Source organism: Rhinolophus sinicus, chromosome 18, assembly GCF_057876585.1.
Source record: "Rhinolophus sinicus isolate RSI-liver-muscle chromosome 18, RSI-T2T, whole genome shotgun sequence".
In the NCBI taxonomy this organism is placed as follows: Eukaryota; Metazoa; Chordata; class Mammalia; order Chiroptera; family Rhinolophidae; genus Rhinolophus; species Rhinolophus sinicus.
The window spans coordinates 59031529-59049315 of NC_142518.1; the positions used below are offsets into that span (position 1 = coordinate 59031529).

The 17787-nt window shown below is 37.9% G+C and overlaps 1 pseudogene; it reads left to right on the top strand.

The window, feature by feature from the left end:
* The first annotated feature begins 5860 nt into the window (after positions 1 to 5860).
* Positions 5861 to 6804, top strand: LOC109436039 (GDP-L-fucose synthase pseudogene; annotated as a pseudogene).
* The last annotated feature ends 10983 nt before the right edge of the window (positions 6805 to 17787 follow it).

Below are 17787 nucleotides of genomic sequence, written 5' to 3' on the forward strand. Positions count from 1 at the left end.
ATTGAATACTATTTGGCCATGTGGTCTTTTACAAATTATATAAGTCCAGGTGTATTTGAATCAACAGGATTTAATGACAGCTTCCTTGTATTACACTCACTTTACAGAATGGAAACTTTCAAAAACACAGAATTTGTGAATGCCATGCAATCATCTTCCCTTAAATATAGCGATCAATTGATGAACTCAGATGTCACTGTCATGCCATCAGCACTTTATCAAGCTCAAATTGTGCATATTTCTGTTTAAAGCATCCTAAAAGGAGACACTTGCTGTCAGTTAAATAAACAGGCCATTAGATTGGAAATAGAATGATCCACACTGGCACAGTTAATTCATTTTCTAATTATTGCTGAGCTTTACCTGATTTTTAGACTCATCTCAGCAAAATAGGTGGTGGGTTTTCTTACTAGAAAACTGGAAACCTCTACCCTTCATTTTATGTTATTTTGTTTAACAAAACAACACTACCATACTTAGACATGACTGATACTGAGATACCTATCAGCTTGAATAACTCAAAATCTTGATGGCACATTTTTTTGCAAAGCTATGGAGAAATAAATATTTTGGGATTACAAAAGGGTACAACCACTTTGGCGCAGAATTTACCAATGTCTAGCAAAATTACACATGAACTTTTTTTTAATTTTTAATTTTTTTTATTAAAATTTATTGTGGTGACAATTGTTAGTAAAATTACATAGGTTTCAAGTGTACGATTCTAATATATCATCTATATATTACACTGTGTGTTCACCACACCGAGTCAGTTCTTCCATCACTATACATTTGATAGCCTTTTCCCTCTTCTACCCCCCCTTCCCCCTTACCCACTGGTAACCACTAAAGTATTGTCTGTGTCTATGAGTTTTTGTTTCTTTATTTGTTTGTCTTATTCCTTTGTTGCTTTCAGTTTTATACCCTACATATCAGTAAATTCATATGGTTCTTGATTTTTTCTGTCTGACTTATTTCGCTTGGCATACAATCTCAAGATCCATCCATGTTGTCGCAAATGGCACTGTTTCATCTTTTCTTATGGCAGAGTAGTATTCCCTTGTGTGTATATTCCACATCTTCTTTATCCAATCATCTATTGAAGGACACTTTGGTTGTTTCCATGTCTTGACCACCATAAATAAAGCTGCAATGAATATGGGAGCACATATATTTTTATGGATAAACGTTTTCAGATTTTTTGGGGCAGATACCCAGGAGAGTGATTGTTGGGTCATATGGTAATTCTATTCGTAATTTTCTGAGGAACTTCCACACTGCCTTCCATAGAGGCTGCACCAGTCTGCATTCCTACCAACAGTGTCTGAGGGTTCCCTTTCTCCACAGCCTCTCCAACACTTGTTGTTATTTGTCTTGTTGGTGACAGCCATTCTAACTGGTGTGAGGTGTTTCTGCACAGCAAAATAAACCATCAACAAAATAAAGAGGGAACAAACGGAATGGGAGAAAATGTTTGCTAACGATGCCTCTGATAAGGGGCTAATATCCAAAATATATAAGGAACTCATACAACTCAACAACAAAAAAACAAACAATCCAATTAGAAAATAGACGGAGGACCTGAATAGACAGTTCTCCAAAGAGGGCATGAAGATAGCCAATAGACATATGAAAAGATACTCAACATTACTAATCATCAAAGAAATGCAAATAAAAACCACACATGCATTTTTAATAAAGAATCTGACTCAATTTTTGACATTTGACTACTGATAGCCTTCATGCCCCACTGCTCCCCTTTATCCTTCTGCCCACATTTGGGCAAATTAATAAAAAATCCTGGGTACTCTATCTTTTAGTGCCATGGGAAATAAAAACTACACAATTGCTAGCCTTACTCAGGAATCCTCATGCTAACCCCAACCCCTAACCACTAGAGTCATCTTTTGTCACTCTCAAGCCATTCTTATTGAGGATTGAGAGCCAGCCCTGATCTCCTCAGAAAGCTTCATTATGTAATTAATACAACCTTTCATATCCTTGCAGTGTATATGTGGCATCATCAGTTTTGATATCCAAACCAATTTTAGGTGAGGGTCCATTCCATCTTTGCGAGGTGGCTGAGCAAATTTATTTACTTTTGATTCATAGTCTACCTCCAGGAGTCTACACACACACACACACACACACACACACACACACACACACGTACATTTATTCTTTGTAGCACCACTTTTGTAATCACAAAAAACTGTAAACAATATAAATGTCCAGTAATGAGACTGGTTCAAAAAAATTATTGACCAGCCTCACAATAAAATATTGTACAGATATAAAAAGGAATAAAAGAGATCTCTATATACTGCTATGGAGTGATTTCCAAAATATATTGTCAAATGATAAGAAGCAGATGCATAACAGTATGTATAGTATGCTAACTTGAATCTATGTAAGACAAATATGTATAAATATATATGTGAACCTACATATGTATACGTACTTGTTTATAGATTTCTTTGAAAAAATAAGGTAATCATAAAACAAATTAACAAAAGGTTTACCTTAAAAGTGAAACAGGGAAAGAATGTAGAGATAGAAATGGAAGCTGGACTACTATGTTTGTAAATTTGTAAATTTCACTTTGGGTGTACAAGGTGTGATCAAACAATGCAGTGAATGTTGAAATAAAAAAAATATTACACAGTAAAAGGCATATTGCCATTAATCACTCTCAAAATACTCCCCCTCATATTGAACACACTTATCCCATCGTTCTTGCCACTTTCTGAAGCAGTTCTGGAAGTCCTCTTTCGTGAGAGTCTTTAGTTGCTCTGTCATGGCTGCCTTGATGTCCTGCATCATTTTGACTTTGAGAAAGAGCCAGAAGTCGCATGCTGCCAGATCCGGTGAATAAGTTAGAGGAGGATACACCGTAATGTTTTTATTTGACAAAAATTGCCATGTACCAGAAGTGATGTGTGACACAGAGCTTTGTCATGATGGAGGATGACTTACGGCACACTTTAAAACAACTCTCAACCATAGCTCACACCCAACTGGACTGAACAACTTGAAACTTGTCATGCACTGCTACTAAGGTTTGACATGCTGCTTCCTATATTGAAGATCCCTGTCTTTCCATTGGATGGCACTCAGCAGCAGCATTCACCATCCTTTTTGATCACAACAGAAAGGCTCCATGTCACACATTGCTTCTGGTATGGCAATTTCTGTCAAATAAAAACAGTATGGTGTGTCCTCATCCACCTTACTAACCGGACGTGGCACTGTGAGACTTCTGGCTCTTCCCCAAAGTCAAAATGACCATGAAATGTAAATGTTTTGAATCAATTCAGGACATTGAGGCAGCCATGACAGTGCAACTAAAGACATGAAAGAGGACTTCCAGAACTGCTTCAGAAAGTATCAAGAATGATGGTATAAGTGTGTTCAAAGCGAGGGTGAGTATTTTGAGGGGTATTAATGGCAATGTGTCTTTTACTGTAAACATTCATTGTAGTCTTTGATAACAACTTGTATACAAATATCTTACATACTATAAAGCAAAATTAAGTCAAAATGAAAAAAATCAATACTTAAAAACAAATAATTAATTCAAATAAATGGTGCATCTTTTTGGTGGCATAAATGCAATGAGAAAAATGATTTCAAATGACTTTAAAACATAATAATTATATATCATTAATATGAAATATCCTAAGCATAAAATAAACTGCAAAGAAACCTTAAATTATTCCATAATCTTATTTTACTAATAATATTGATAGTTTTAATCTGAAACCTTTATGTAGATATTGCAAAATGAAGCAAATAAATAATTTTGTTTAATCCTTAGAAACTAATATTTTCTGCACAATGGACCAAAGATACAAAAACATGAACTCATAATTTTAAATTGGAAATATCAGGAAGCACTCATAATATATTATGTATTCAAAAGTATCTATCTTCTTGTGGTACATATATACAATGGAATATTACACATAAGAAAAGATGAAATACTGCCATTTGCAACAACATGGATAGATCTTGAGATTATCATGCTAAGCAAAATAAGTCAGACAGAAGAAGTCGAGAACCATATGATTTCACTCATATGTGGGATATTAAACTGAAAGCAACAAATGAACACGACAAATAAACAAGCAAAAATCATAAACACAGACAACAGTTTAGTGGTTACCAGAGGGTAAGGGGGTAGTGGGGATGGTAGAAGAAGGTAAAGGAGTAAAATACATGGTGACAGATGGAGATTTAACTTTCGGTGGCGAACACTCACTGCAATAGGTAGATGATGTATTATAGAATTGTACACTTGAAACCTATGTATTTTTATTAAATAATCACCCCAATAAATTTAATTTTAAAAAATTCAAAAAAGTATGCATCTTCTTGATTTCCATTGAAAACAAAGGCAAACCTAGATGTGATGAGTAGCCCTAATATGAGATTATGATCTCTAGATGTAGTTTTCCAATTAAAACAACTGGAAATTTTTGTTGTAATAGCTAATAGCAGGTATGGGGCATAAAATATACAAAATGAGCCTGGAGCATGTTGTCATACCAGAAAACAAAGAAGCTATAAAAATATTTTTAGGATCATACAAATGAACTCAGTAGACCTACTTGAAGAGTTTACCACTGGCCAATGTTAAAATAATTTGAGCATCAAAAAAATAATAACTGCAATGGATATAAACATAACATACATATTAAAAAAACAAGAGTTAAATAAAAGGCATCCAAAATGAAATGGAAGACGTAAAACTGTCATTATTTGCAGATTACATGATACTAGATAGAGAGAACCATAAAGATTCCACCAAAAACACTATTAGAATTGATAAGTGAATTCAATAAAGTAGCAGGATACAAAATTAATATTCAGAAATCCGTCACATTATTATACACCAATAATGAACAATCAGAAAAAGAAATTTAAAAAAACCTATCTCATTTACAATTGCATCAAAAAATAAAGATTAAAAAAAATCAAAACAACAACAACAACAACAAAAAAAAAATCCTAGGAATAAATTTAACCGAAGAGGTAAAATACCTGTACTTGAAAAACGATAAGACATTGAAGAAAGAAATCGAATAATATACAAATAAATGGAAGCATATACTAGGCTCATGGATAGGAAGAATTAGCATCTTTAAAATGTCCGTACTACCCAAAGCAATCTATAAATTCAATGCAATTTATTTCAAAGTACCAATTAAATTGTTCACAGAATTTCAAAGAAGAAATGACCGAATTATTATATCACCATTTGGCAAACCCCAACATTGCGGTATCATCAATGGATGCCGAAACAATTATGTGAAAAGCTGATAGAGGATTTTATAATGACTGAATCAGGCTTATATACTTGATCTACTTCTCAGTCTTATCGTCAGTATAAAAGAGGCAATAAAATATTATGGACTTTAGGATATGATTTGATGAGAAGTTAAAAAAACAAAACAAAACATTGTCTATGAAATATTATTGCCAAACATTTACCTGATAAGGCTTTAGATCTTATGTAACTAAGGCTACTACAGTCTGCATGAAATACAAGAGAGGAACTTATTAAATGATATAATGAAAATACAATCTGCAAAATCTTGAGTGTGTATGACTGCAGCAGTTGGTCTCAAACTTTAGAGTACATCAGCAAATTGTTGGGCTTCTCTCCCAGAGTTTCTGATTTAATAGGTTTGGGTTAGGCCCGGAAAACCTGCATTTTTAAGTTCTCAGGTGATGCTGACGCTGCTGGTCTGTGTACTTACACTTCGAGAACCAGTGGCTTCTTCAGCAACTATGTAGCACCTGTAGATTAAATACAGTTAAGAGGGGCACCGGGTAGGTGGGGTAGGGTATAGGTGCAAGCGACATGGGTGAGCCCCGTGGTCCATGTGGATCCTAGTGACAAGGGGCTCTGGGCTGGTGGGAAAAAACATTCAGAAGGTGGTAGCAGATGGGGCCAGGCTGCCCAGAAAGGAATGGCTGTCTCCCCTAAGGAGGTTGATCTCAGGGATGCTGCTAAGACCTGAGCCCTATTTGAATAGGTCCAGCCCATACACATCATCCATCTTGCTGCAATGGTGGGGGCCTGTTCCATAATATCAAGCATAATTTGGACTTCTGGGGGAAAAACGTACAAGTCAACGGCAACATCCTGCATTCGGCCTGGCCTTCAAGATGGGAATGCAAAAGGTGGTCTCCTGCCTGTCTACCTGCATCTTCCCCGACAAGACCACCTACCCTATAGATGAGACCATGATCCACAACGGGGCACCACACAACAGCAATTTTGGCTACTCCTCCATACGCCAAGAGGATGATCCATGTACAGAACAGGGCCTACTTCCAGCAGCACAGCTGTGCAGTAGTCCTCATCAATGCCTTCGGGCCCCACGATAACTTCAACATTGAGGATGGTCACATGCTGCCCAGGCTCATCCACAAGGTGCACCTGGCAAGAGCAGAGGCTCAGCCCTGTTGATGGGGGGCACAGGGAAGCCTTGGAGGCAGTTCATCTTCTCAGTGGACCTGACTTGGCTCTTTAACTGGATCCTGCGGGAGTACAATGAGGTGGAGACCATTATCCTGTTAGGGGAAGAGGAGGATGAGGTTTCCATCCAGGAGTGGCCAGGGTTGTGCTGGAGGCCAGGGACTTCCATGGGGAGGTCACTTTTGATACAACCAAATCAGACGGGCAGTTTCAGAAGACCACGGATAAGACAAGCTGTGGTATTACCTACTCGACCTCAGGTACACTTCCTTCAAGTCTCTGTGAAGGAGACTGGTGCCTGTTTCACCGACAACTAAGTGCAGGCCTGAAAATGAAGTGCAATGGTGGGGCCGGCTTCAGCCTCCCCCTGTCCCTAGTGGCTGCTTAGCTGGCAAAGCCCAGTGGCCACCACACTCAGAGCCTGCCAGCAGTGGAGGGCACTGCCCAGTAACTTCGGCTCCACGTTCCACTCCCTCCACCAGGGTGGCTCCAGGCAGCAGTCTAGAGGGGCCACTGCTCATGTCCGTCCTCAGGGAAACCAAGGCCTGGCCAGGTCTGGCATCTTGCTCCCCAGTGCCAGTGCCTGGGTCTTGAGTGTGTCCACTTCTGATCTTGCTCTCACACTCCCTGAGAGCCAATAAAGTGCATTTCACAGAAAAAATAAAATAAGGTAAATTAAATTAAAAACCACGTAAGAAACACGCCAGCAAAATATTATCTGTGGATCTTGTTTGGATCTTGATCTGAATAAACATACTGTAAAAATATTTAGGGGAAAATTGGAGGAATTAGATCACTAATAATTTATATCAGAAATTATTGTTAAATATTTATATGTGATAAAAAGTTTTGTGCTTGATGTGCTTTTAAAAGTGTTTATCTTAAAGATATATACTAAAGCATTATGGGTTAAAATATAGGATGGCTGTTGATAACACCCATGGTGTTTTTATATGAATCTCTCTACTTTTCTATATGGTTGAAATTTTCTAAAATAAAAATTGATTTATAAAATTAGTAGCTATACCCTCAGTTATTTTCAAGATAGATTCTAAAATATTATATATATATATATATATATATATATATATATATATATACACACATATATATGTGTGTGAGTGTGTGTGTATATATACATATATGTGTGTGTGTGTATATATATATATATCCAAGAAAATATATACATATTTTAAGAAAGGAAAACTCAATACGCAATACATACCGATAACAAAAGATATACCATCAGCATCCAGACACTTCTGATTATGGCAAACTACTCACTTGAGCAAAGTTGACCAAAGTGTCCCCTTGTACACATTTTTTTGGCACCCCTGGTATATATATAAACATGTATGTATATTCTTCTTGCATCTCTCTTCTCTCTCCCTCAATGTAAAGTGGATTACCTTAAGGCTTTCAGTCTTCTCTTGGAAGGCCACACAATTAATGAATCTTTGTTCTGAGTTACTTTATTCAAATAAAAGGTTTTACTGGGTGCCACAACTTAGAACTTTCACCAGAGGCATTTTTTTTTTTCAGGGTCTGCAAAAGCCTCTATTTTTTTTTTTAAAGTTTATTGAGGTGACAATTGTTAGCAAAATTACATAGATTTCAGGTGTACAATTCTGTATTACATTATCTACAAATCCCATTGTGTGTTCACCACCCAGAGTCAGTTCTCCTTCCATCACCATATATTTGATCCCCCTTACCCTCATCTACCACCTCCTTCCCCCCTTACCCTCTGGTAACCACTAAACTATCATCTGTGTCTATGAGTTTTTGTGTCTTATTTGTTTGTCTTGTTCTTTAGTTGTTTTTGGTTTATATACCACATATCAGTGAAATCATATGGTTCTCTGCTTTTTCTGTCTGACTTATTTCGCTTAGCATTATACTCTCAAGATCCATCCATGTTGTCACACATGTTCCTATATTATCTTTTCTTACCGCTGAATAGTATTCCATTGTGTATATGTTACCACAACTTCTTTATCCTTTCATCTATCGAAGGATATTTTGGTTGTTTCCATGTCTTGGCCACTGTAAATAAAGCTGCAATGAACATTGGAGCACACGTGTCTTTATGTATAAATGTTTTCAGATTATTTGGGTAGATACCCAGGAGAGGGATTGCTGGGTCGTATGGTAATTCTATGTTTAATTTTTTGAGGAACCGCCACACTGCCTTCCATAGCAGCTGCACCAGTCTGCATTCCCACCGACAGTGTATGAGGGTTCCTTTTTCTCCACAGCCTCTCCAACACTTATTACTATTTGTCTTGTTGATGATAGCCATTCTGACTGGGGTGAGGTGATATCTCATTGTGGTTTTTATTTGTGTTTCCCCAGAGGCAATTTTAATCAGATTAAAAGTTGTGTTGGGAATTTGTTCCTCAAAACCTTTGTCACTCTTATCTATTATGTTTAGAGCCCAGAAACAGTAGCCTTTTCAAGCACTGAAAGGTCCACAATTTCTGGACTTCTTTTTCTTTCTTTTTTTTTCTTGGAAAGTTGCCAATTACTTCCAGACTTCCCTTTTCCTTGTAATATTGTATGTTGAGAGCACAATAAATAACAACTAACACATTACTAACATTTTGGCTTTCTGTTTTGCTTTCCAACCTCTTTTCTTTGCTGCAAGTTCATTTGTGCCATGTTCTGCTTTACAATTTATCAAAGATGACAGTTTTTCTAAATGTTTTGTATAATATGGTTAGCCATCTTTTCAGTCTCCATTATGTTTTATTTTATTTTTGTCACAGCTGTACCCCAAATTAGGTTAAATTTAATGTATTCATCAGAGTAGGTTGAGTTATGCTGCAGCTACGAAAACTGCCAAATTTCTGTGCCTCAGTACAATGACCCAGGCACAGGGTGATAGTGTTCGGCCATCTTGAAGCTGCACCATTTGGAATATATGCCCTTCTACATTAGCCTGGCAGGGGAAGAAAAGACTAGAAGTGTTGTTTTGTTTTTAAAAAAACAACAGAGTAGCCATAACTGGCATACAATCTCTTGCCTAATTCCAAAGGAAAGTGAAATATAATGCTCTTTTGTGCCTGAAAGTAGAGAAAACTCCAGTAGATTTAGTGAACACTAGAAATCTGTACTGCACCTTGACCCCAGGGAGAGTGGATCAAGCAGGTAGGCAAACCCAGTTACAATACAGAGCAGAAGGTGATAGGCTAAAAGTACGCCACGTTCTATTAAAAAAAAAAAAAAAAAAAGGTGAATGGTGTAGTGGGAGGGATTCTCCTGATTTTGTCTGTTCAGCCCTACTTTCACTACCCCTTCTCTAGGGAGCAGAATTCCTGATTTATTTTACACAGAGATATTTATGTTTTATGTTAAACCTATTTCATATTGTGAAATGGACTGATGTCCACTAGTACCCTCCCCTTTGTACACAAGGATGGCCTTATGACTCAGGCCGGACCATGCAAACTCCTCCTGGAACTAATGAGGAAAACTTTCCAGCGGGCTGGTTAAACTAGTGAGATATATATCTGAAGGCATTCAACCATCTTTGTCACTATCTGGAGGAAGTCTATTTTGAGAGAAGGAGCAAGAGATAATACCAAGTGATTTTGTTTGAGTCTGGGGCTCTTTAACCCTAACTCCAGCTGCAAACCAGGATTTCCAAGAAAATTAAAATAATATATTTCAGTTTTTTATTAACTTAATCTGTATTGGAATCTGCCATTTACAATCAAAGCGATTCATAATAATCCAGAGGAGACAGATCATATAGATTCCTGAAGGTTTTATAAGAATTATATATAGAGTGCATGGAAGAAGATTCTAGACAAAAAGGGAAAAAAGGGAATGCATAAAGTCTAGCTCAGTTAGGAAGATTGGATGTGCGTAAGCTTGTATGGTGAGAAGGTAAAATGTGTTTATTGGTGTAGGAAGAGGGCGCATTATGAAGAGAGGCTACAGATATGACCAATGTCTAAGTCATGAAGAGTCATAGGTATTATTAATGAAGTAAATCATTTTAATCTAGCTGTAACAACTAAAATAGTAATATTTTGGTCTCCTTCTCCCACTTTCCTGCTCTATTTCTCAAGTTTCCTATCTCAAAACACAAATTAGAATATTGGGATTGGAATATTGGAATGTTGCAAGTCCCATCTTAACAATTCCCCAGGTTTTATAATAATTTTGTCTGATTAATTAATTATTTCATTTTAAATCTTCCTTTTATAAAACCATCACTTTACATCTCCAGATATAAATTATGCTGGGTTGTAAAATGTACCTAAATGAGAGTTAAATCTCAAGCTCTAGCTTGTAACTCTTTTGGGCAATTTTAGAGGGAAGGGAACATCTCAAAAGCAGAAAGTCTCTAGTGTTACAATATAAGCTCTTTATGCTTTTCCTGTCCCTACACCCTGAAACATACACCCATACAAAGAAAACTTGCTCCTTCACAGAAACTTCTAGTACTTTTGAGTCTTCTAATAACCCACTTAGCACTGTTCTTTATAAAGAGCTTGTCTCAGTTAGTTATGATGCCTAAGCTACAAGAGTGGTTTTGTCAGGTTATAGGGGGTAAAGAGGAGGGAATGTTCACAGCCTAACCCACCTGGTGTTAACCTGCTTCCTACCTGTACCAGGCTACAGTGCCATGTCCTATTACCCTGATACCTCCAGTTGCAAATGGGTTGAAATTCCTGTTGTGAAATAAGTGACAGCCCAGAAATATGAGGAAGGAAAAACAGACAATACAAAACTCACTGTGCTAAATACTACCAGAGTTCACTAACATCTGGTTCTCCTTGCCTTCCTGACATATGGAAAACTGCAGTTAGGTGGGACAAGAGATAACTTCCTGTCTATAAGCTGTAAATGAAAATGATGTGTTGCTTTCAGGCTGAGGCAATGAAAGTCCATGTGAATCATCAGCTTCGCCTCCTTCCCCTGCTGCAGTGACCATGAAAGCATGTGCAGAGCAGGAGGGGCTGCATAATAAAAGCGACCTATATCCCTAACTCACCATATGTAGGACAGCTGTTCTGGAGAGCCAGTGTGACATGCAGCAGGCTTTGTGTGTGCAAGAAATAAACGTTTATTGCTAAATCACTGAATTTTAGTGTAATTTGTTATCACCACAATGCAGATTACTCAAGTATACTTTCCTCTACAATAACCCCAATCAGTGGTACTGGGTTCTCTTCCCATGTAAATTTCTTTCTATCCTTAAATGTTTATCACCATCAGGGGACTCTCACATTTTTTATACTAGATTTTGTGACCAATCACCCTGCAAATTTCATTTATGATATGTTCATAAGTTGGATTCAATGGAGGAAGCCACAAAATCATGTTAACCTCCCACTGGAACTACCAATTTTTATAAAAGTTTATTAAGATATAATTCACATAATATAGACTTCTGCACTTTAAGGTGTACAATTCAGTACATTTTAGTATATTCACAAAATAGTGATACCATTACTATTATCTACTTCCAGAAAAATTTCATCACTCCAAAAGAAATTCCATATCAACTATAGTCACTCTCTATCTCTCCCACTATCCCCCCACCCCATCCCCTGGCAACACCTAATATTCTTTATGTCTCTATGCATTTCACTATTCTAGATATTTCATACAAATTGAATGAAATAATATGTTGACTTTTCTATTTTTTAAAGATTTTTTATTAAAAATATACCTAACATAAAATATTAAATTAGTTTTATGGGTAGACCATAGTTATTCAACATTTATATACCTAAAGAAACGATCACCATGATAAGTCCAGCAACCATCTGACACCGTACTATGCTACCACAATATTATTGACTGTAGTCCCCATGCTGTACATTACATCCCCATGAACTATTTGTCTTATACCTGGAAATTCGGACCTCTTGCTCCTCTTCCCCTTTATTCCCAGTTTAAAATTTATCCATTACAGCTCAAATTGAGTATTATCTTATATTAATTTCAGGTGTACAAAATAGTGGTTAGACATTTATATAGTTTAAAAAGTGATCCCCCTGACTAGTACCCACCTGGCATGATACACAGTCATTATCATTGACTATATTCCCTATGCTTTACTTTACATTCCCATGACTATTTTGTAACTACCAATTTAGACTTCTTAATCCCTTCAGCTTTTTCACCCTGCCCTCAAACCCCTCCCATCAATCACCCCAACAAATCTAGTACCCATCTGAACACCATACATAATTATTACAATATTATTGACTATATTCTTTATGCTATACCCTACATCCAAATAACTACTTTGTAACAACCATTAGGTACTTCTTAATCCTTTCTCCATCTTTCCCACACACCTCAATGGCCCCCCAAATCTGGCAACCATCACAATGTTTTCTGTATCTGTGAATTTGTTTCTGTTTTTTCGTTGTTGTTAATTTTATTCTTCGATTCCATATATAAGCAAAATCACATAGCCTCTGTCTTTCTCTGTCTGATATACTCCACTCCACACAATACCCTCCAGATCCATCCTTGACACCACAGATGACAAGAACCCATTCCCTTCCATGGCCAAGCAATATTCCATTGTATATATGTACCACCTCCTCTTTATCCATTCTGCCATCAACAGACACCCAGGCCTCCACATCTTGGCCATTGTAAACAATGCTGCAATGAACTTATGGATGCACACGTCCCCTCAAAGTAGAGTTTTGGGTTTCTTTGGATAAATACCCTGAAGTGAGATTACTGGGTCCTTCTTTGTCTTTTGGTATAGACTTTTTGTTAAAGTCTACTTTGTCTGATATAAGTATTGTTACTATAGCTTTTGTGATTTATTTCCTTTTCCATGAAATATATATTTTCCATTCCTTTCCTTTCAGTCTGTGTGTGTCTTGCAATCTGAAATGAGTCTCTTGTAGGCAGCATATATAAGGGTTTTGTTTTCTTACCCATTCAGCCCTTCTGTCTTTTGATTGGAGGATTTAATCTATTTACATGGAAAGTAATTGTTGATAGATATTGCAATTTTATTATTCATAATTATGATTTGTTTTTTCCAGTGGTAAAGAAGTCACTTTAACATTCTTTGTAGTAATGGATTGGTGGTGATGAACTGCTTTAGTTTATTCTTGTCTGGGAAGGTCTTTATCTGTCCTTCAATTCTAAATGATAGTTTTGCTGCATAGAGTAATCTTGGTTGTAGGTCCTTACCTTTCATCATGTTGAATATTTTGTGCCAATCCCTTCTGGCCTGCAAAGTTTCTGTTGAGAAATCAGCTGGCAATCTTATGGGTGATCCCTTATAAGTTATTAGCTGCCTTTCTCTTGCTGCTTTTAGGATTCTCCCTTTGTCTTTAACCTTTGCTGTTTTAATTATAACATGTCTTGGTGTGGGCCTGTTTTGGTTCATCTTGTTTGGGACTCTCTGTGCTTCCAGGGCTTGTATGTCTATTTCTTTCAACAGGTCAGGAAAGTTTTCCATCATTATTTCTTCAAATAGGTATTGAATTCCTTGCTCTCTCTCTTCTCCTTCTGGTACCCCTATGATATGAATGTAGCTATGCTTGATACTGTCCCAAGACCCCTTAAACTCTCCTCATTTTTTTGGATTCTTTCTGTTTGTGTGTGTGTGTGTGTGTGTGTGTGTGTGTGTGTGTGTATGTGTGTTCTGATTGGTTATTTTCTGCTACCTTATCTTCTAAATCACTACTTTGATCCTCGGCCCTATGTAATCTTCTGTTGATTCCCTCTAATGTATTCTTCATTTTAGTTATTGTAGTTTATTTCTGACTGGTTATTTTTTGTGTTTTCTATCTCCATGTTTATGTTTCCTGTCTCTTTGTTGAAGTTCTCCCTGAGATCACTGAGCATCTGTATAACCATTGTTTTGAACTCTGTATCTGATAGGTTGCTTGCCTCCATTTCATTTAGTTCTTTTTCTGGATTTTTCTCCTGTTTTTTCATTTGGGACACATTTCTTTGTTTCTTCATTTTGGCTGTCTCTCTCTGTTTGTTTCTATGTATTAGGTAGATCAGCTATGTCTCCCAGTCTCAGCCAAGTGGCCTTATGTAGTAGGTGTCCTGTGGGGCCCAGTGGCACAGTCTCCTTGCTCGCCTGAGCCAGGTACTCCAGGAATGTCTCTTATGTGGGTTGTCTGTGCTCTCCTGTTATAGTTGAGTCTTGATTGCTATTGGCAAATTAGTGTGTGGGATTGACCCTCAGGCTGACTGGTTGTTGGGCTTGGCCATGTCCACAGCATATGGGCTGCTGTGCTGACTGAGTGGGATTTGCCTCACTGGCTTCTGGTGCCTGTTGAGATCACCCTTTGTGTGTGCTACTTGTGGGGCTAATTGGGCGGTGTTCTGCTGTGGTCTGAAAATAACCTCAAAGTATATTGGTTCTGGAGCCTCTTGGGAGGGGCTCTGGTGCAGGACCAGATCAGCCACTGCCTGTAACTGGCCAGGGACTACCTGGTTGGAGCTACAAAGTTATCCACAGTTGTTCTCTGCCTGTTGTGAACCTGGAGGCACATAGGAGATGCCATGCTGCAAACTGAGGACTGATGCCACCAGTCCTGGGGTGACTGTGAAAAGCCAGGGCACCCAGAGGCCTGCTGCCACCTGCCAGCTCCCTTAAGGTTCAGCCACTGATAAAGCCTGGTGTGGTATGCCATTTGGGTGAGGCAGGGTCTCAGGGAGTCACTAGAGTGGGAAGAGTTGTGGTCACCATGTTAATGTAGACTCAGGTTTGGTGCCAGTGCTGAGCTGGGAGTTACTCAGCAAAAGTCTCAGAGCACAATGAGGCCAGTCACCATCTGCCTGGGGTCTGTGAACGCTGATGGTTTTCCAAGAAATAATGCAATGTGGAAGGGGCTGGTTGTTCATGCAGAAAATGCCTTTGGCAGTGTATGAGATGGGTGGGGCAGGGTCCCATCTGAGTCAACAGGGTGGAGCAGCAGAGTTCACTAGGCCAATCAGATTCAGATTTGTCCTGTGAGGGTGGGCTCAACATAGGAAAGATGGTGCCCGCCTGCCAGCTGCACAGGAATAGGACCCCTAACTGGGAAAATGCTAACTGTCATCCAGTCCTACCCCTGACGGCATACTCCTCAGTCTGCCCCCTGTATATCTCTGAGGCCCCCCGAGTCACTGTCCATCTGCTGGAGCCCAAGATGAGTCTTTTGAGTGAGTGAGTCTGTGAGAGGGCCCTTTAAGAGGATGTCTGGGTTTCCCATAGCCTTCCATCTCACCTGAACAGTTGGAATCCCCACTGTTTTTCACAGCCAGATATTGTGGAGACTTCTCTTCCTGGCACCAGTACTCCAGGCTGGGGAGCCTGGTGTGGGGGAATGGGGTCTCTTGCCCCTCCGGTGTGTGTGTGTGTGTGTGTCTGTGTGCGTGTGTGTGTAATCTCTTCCTCCGAGGTATCCCTCCTGATTCTCAACCACCACAGGGAGTTTTCTGCCTGTCCTACCAGTCTCAATGTTGCTTCTTTATATTTTCAGTTATAGGACTTCTATTTGGCTAGACTTCAGATGATTCTCCAGGTTGAGTGTTCTATAATTTAGTTGTAATTTTAATGTGTTCACAGAAGGACACAGGCACAGTGTTTATCTATTCTGCCATCTTGGATCTTTCACATATGTTGACTTTTCTGACTGACATCATCAATTAGCATGCTTTCTAAGTTCATCCATATTGTAGCATGTATTCAGTACTTCCTCCCTTTTCTGTAGCTGAATAATATTCCACTGAATGGATGTACAAAATTTTGTTTATTCATTCATCAGTTGGATACTCAGGTTGTTTTCACTTTCTGGCTGTTATGAATAATGCTGGCATGAACATTTATGTATAACTTTTGTAAGGACACATATGTTCATTTTCCTGGGTATTTAACTGGAATTGCTGTGTACTTTGGCAACTAAATTCTTAACTTTTTGAGGAACTGCCAAAATGTTTTTCTAAGAGCCTGCACCATTTTACATTTCTAACACCAATGTGTGAGGGTTCCAATTTTTTCCATCCTTGTCAGCACTTGTCAGTATCCATCTTTTTAATTATAGCCACTCTACTGGATGTGAAGTGATAGATCATTGTGATTTTCATTTGCATTATCCTAATGACTACTGATGTGGAGCATCTTTGCTCATACTTATTTACCATGTGTATATATTCTTTGGAGAAATGTCTATTCAAATCTTTTGACATTTTTGAATTGGACTGTTTCTTTCATTGTTATGTTGTGAGAGCTTGTTTGTTTGTTTCCATCAGCTTTATTGGAAGATGAGGAGAGGCCTCTACCCCATGGTTCTTGCAGAGTTGGCTTTAGGTTTGGGGCATACTTGTGTCCTGAAGCTCCAGAAATTCTTTATATATTCTGAACACAAGTCACTTGTGAAATATGCAGTCGAAATATATTTCTTCCTTTCCATGTGTTGTCTTTTCATTTTCATGATGTTGTCTTTTGGAAAAAAAGCTTTTAATTTTGGCAAAGTTTACACTATATATATATTTTTTGTCACTTGTGCTTTTGGTGTCCTAAGAAACTATTGCCTTAATGCAAACTCATGAACATTTACAACTGTTTTATTTTAAGAGTTCTAGATTTTATATTTAGTTGTTTAATCCATTTTGAGTTAATTTCATTTATAGTATGACATGAAGGTCCATGGGAATTATTTTGAATGTGGTTATACAGTTATTCAAGAACTATATGTTGAAAAGACTATTATTTCCCCTATTAAATTGTCTTGGCACCAGGATCGAAATAAATTGACAGTAAATGTGAGGTTTTATTGCTGGACTCTAATTTTTGTTCCACAGATCTATCCTTATGCTGGTATCACCTCTTTTTTAAAAGTTCATTGAGGAATAATTGACTAATATAATTGCATGGATATACTTAAAATGTGCAACCTGATGGTTTGATATATGAGGTGTGATCAAAACACATGGTGAATGTTGAAATAAAAAAGAATATTACAGTAAAAGACACATTGCCATTAATCCTCCTCAAAGTACTCCCCCTCACTTCAAACACACTTATCCCATCATTCTTGCCGCTTTCTGAAGCAGTTTTGGAAGTCCTCTTTCGTGAGTGTCTTTAGTTGCATTGTCGTGGCTGTCTTGATGTCCTGAACCAATTCAAAACATTTACTTTTCATGTTCATTTTGACTTTGGGGAAAAGCCAGAAGTCGCATGGTACCAGAGTAAGGTGGATGAGGATAATGTTTTCATTTGACAAAAATGGCCGTACCAGAAGCGATGTGTGACACAGAGCATTTCTGTTGTGATCAATGTATATGGTGGATGCTGTTGCTGAGTA